This window comes from Corvus kubaryi, unplaced genomic scaffold (genome assembly GCF_017639235.1).
Source record: "Corvus kubaryi isolate FWS band 111438036 unplaced genomic scaffold, C.kubaryi_AGA036_p1.0 74, whole genome shotgun sequence".
Classification (NCBI taxonomy): Eukaryota; Metazoa; Chordata; class Aves; order Passeriformes; family Corvidae; genus Corvus; species Corvus kubaryi.
This window is the reverse complement of record NW_024582061.1, coordinates 2396069-2399747: the sequence shown is the minus strand read 5'-3', so window position 1 is coordinate 2399747 and position 3679 is coordinate 2396069.

The window sequence follows — 3679 nt, the reverse complement described above, 5'->3', positions numbered from 1 at the left end:
AAAAAAACCAAACCAAAACAACAACAACAACAACAACAACAAAAGCCAACAAAACAACACAACAACACGTTTAAGGTTTTTTTTTGGTCACCATTTTGACCCCCAAAAGGTGTTGTTTGCCTTGCTTTCCCCTAAGAGTTCCTGAAGACAGAGCCGAGTTTTCCAGACCACCTGGACACCGTACTGAGCTCCCCCAAGCCTGGAGAAGCAATCCTGTATAATCCTTTGAGAATACCCAGTTCCCTCCCGTTTTCCTGTGGACACATGGCAAGAGATTTAATGTTGAATGCTCGATGCAAAGCAAGGCCGTGCATCGTCCCGTGCCTGTCCCTTGAAATTAGTCCTGTGCTTGCTGGAAAGACACAGGTACCCCAGTGCACAATTCTTTAAGCACGGCCCACGTTTCAAGCTCGCGGTGAAACCTGAAGCTTGGCGTGTTTCATGTTGCTGCATGTTTCTTTTTATTCATGCAACTCTATCCACAGGAGTTTCCCATGACTTAATCTCTCTTACATGCAATTGTTGGGGCTGAAGGCTTTGTCATGGGATTTTTCCCCTGAATCACAGACCTTCCCCTTGGAGGGGATATGCTTGCTAGATGGCAGAGACAAAGCACTTTCCAAAGCTTTTTTTTTTCTCTATAAGCTTATATGCTGCTCAGTTGTCAAAGTCAAGTCAGTTTGCACACTGCTTCCTATTTGCTTGTCCGAAAACAATGAATCAGTTCTGGCAACTTCCCCCTGAAATAATAGTAATAAAAGAGCAGGGATGATCGGTGTGTTAAACAAGAGGCAGCAGCTAATAAAGTGGAAGGAGTAGCTCGCTATGAGCTTGTCTCCCGTGATCCCACCCCCACCTTTGCCTTCAAATTCTTCCAGAAGGTGGTGAGGCACCTCATACTGCCTTTGGCACTATCCTGGGGCCATAAAGCTGGCTTTAAAAGCCAGCTGGGGGTTTCCCCGGTGAAGGGAAATATTGAGTGGCAAAGAGCCAACATAGCTCACTTAGGCAACCCTCTGTTGCAACATGAGTGGAGGAAGGAGATTAGACAGAGCCCTGGTGCTGATTCAGAAAGGCCAGAATCCTTTTAACCAGCAAATTAAAGTTTTAGCTGCATCTTTTCCTCCCACTAGATTGCCCCACACTACCCATCCTGCTTTATATCATATAAGAAGCAGAGCTCCCAGCTTCTGAGCAGGATAAGCACAAGTTGCCTGCCTCAGCACCTAAGAGCTTCTGTATGTTAGCAGGGAACAACTCAAACTATGCATTTCAGTCTGCTTTTCCACTCTGGCTCTGCTGTCCTTCTGGATGAATTTGGATATGCAAGTTGAGTGGGAGTCTGTCAGAAAGAACAATTGTGAATGGAACTGGATATTATCTATATATGCTCATATAGAGAGAGCATATGGTTATAACATTTTAAACTGATTTTAGCAGCTAGAGGAAGTACTTTACACAGCAAATAGTGAATTCTTGGAGCTTACTGCCACAGGATACTGTAAGGCAGAGAGTACAGCAAGCTGAAAAAAAATTTATGTTTCATGAAGGGAACCATATATTCTCTATCACCCCTAATCTAACAGTTCGGGATATTGGGGATGAGAGGAGCAGAGGACAGTAAAAGGCCAAGTTCACATATTCTTCCTAGGAAGTGTCTCTTCTTGATGACCAAAGGTCTGACTCAGCAGGTGGTTTTTTTGGGGTTTTTTTTTTGGTCACCATTTTGACCCCCAAAAACTCACAAATGAATTAAGATTTTTAAGTAAAACTTCCTTGGTAAAAGTAAAGGCAGATGATCTCTTTCCTAGACCAACTCATCCCCACTAACTGCAGGTTACTTCTGGTAACTCCGAAGAAATTCTCTGAGACATCCTGAGGGCTTTATTGCTGAGCCATAGTGATGTACACCAAGGAAATACTACCTTGTGATACACTCAGTGTCACAAATCATTTTGTGCAATAACTATTGGCAGGTCCCTGATGAAACTAGTAATATTTATTAAAAGAAGGGTCCTGCTTCTGAGATCCAGAGAGAACTTTGAGGAAGATAAATAAAGTGAGTTCGGCAATCAGGCAATAGCTTAAAAATCATTGCCGATGTCGGTGTGACTAAAAAAGAGATGTAACTCACAGTGATTTTGCACCATGTGCTCATATTTCAACACATCCCAACAGGGTGTTTATTCTCCCTATAACTGTAAATGTGTTAATTTGGGTAATTCAAAATCTGTTCCTCTGAAAGCCTGCCTGAAATAAGAATAAATCTTGCAATCTTTTGGTATCAAGTGTTTTGCTGCAATTGCTCCACTGTACATTTGTGGAGCCTTTAGAGATTCAGAGCCTTTGAGATGAGTTCATTTATGGATGTGAAGGCAAAGATAAAGCTAAGATATTCTCTTGTTTGTTTTCCAAATGTACTGAGATGCTAATTGCTTTAATAGAGATGCTAACTCATTTGCCATGGGGCAACGAATGTGCAACAACAGCCTGTCTTTCAATCCCTTGGGGTTTGGGGGTTTTTTGTGGAACTGATAGAGAAATTGCACTTTTCTAGATCCTTTAATATGATACCCAAGAAATGTTTCTGGAAATACAAGAAATTCTCTGTCTTTCAGTTTGTAGACTCTGTTCACACTGAGACAGAGAACTTTTAACTTGTCACTTAAACCCACCACTTAAAGTATTTGTCACCAAGGAGTGACTGAAAAAAGTTTACTTACCTAATATTCTATATCTTATTGTTGTTTATATAACTAGGATAAAAGTATACCAGTTTGTTGTTGGTTTGGATTTTTTTTCCTTACGTTAGAGAAATCAGCTGTCTATGCTAAAGACCTAGAAGACCTGGTAAACACATGAAGAGCACATGCTCACAAGTACAGTGATTGATTAAAAGAAAATTCTGTTTAAAACAAAAGCTCTTTGAAAGTTGGTTTTTAAAACTTAATCAGTGTTTGAACAAAACACAGCACACTGGAAGCCTGATCTGCAACTACTTCCTATACACTATAATTAAATGTTGATAAGGGGGTTACTCTAATATTTGCTAAATTCTACTTTGTGACAAGATGAGTGCCTTCTGTAGCTGCAAATGCTTGAAGTCACATCTACAAGTTCTTCCTGTTTAGCTATTGCAAATGTACTTCTCAAGTAAAATGGACTTGAAATAAGATAATTTGGAATAATCAGCTCTTTTCCTGTGCATACACACAGGCAGAAAAGTTACTGCTTTATCTAGCCAGACTAACTTTCCCACATAAGCAAAATCTTGAGACAGTGTTCATGATGCTTTTATATTGCTGAAGACTATCTGTAAATTAAAATATTGAATTAAAATGCTTGTGGGGCAGTTGGAAAGGAGCTACTTCATGTTTTCTAGCTTGTGGAAGGGAGAAAAAGATGTCAGATGATCCTATGCTTCACACGTATGATTGGTAGTTTCAAATATGATCAAAGGGGAAAACTAGGAATGGTTCAAAAAGTCATTTAAATAACATGGATTTTACAAAATTTAAACTAAATACAAGAAACTGAGAGCCAAGGATCAAGATAGACAAATCACTGATTAAGGAGCTGACAAAGAGTGGGCTGAAGTTCAGTGAGGTGTGCAATTGAGTAAAATTTAATCTTGTTCCGAAACAACAAACAAACAGAACAGCACAATATGCCACATTCA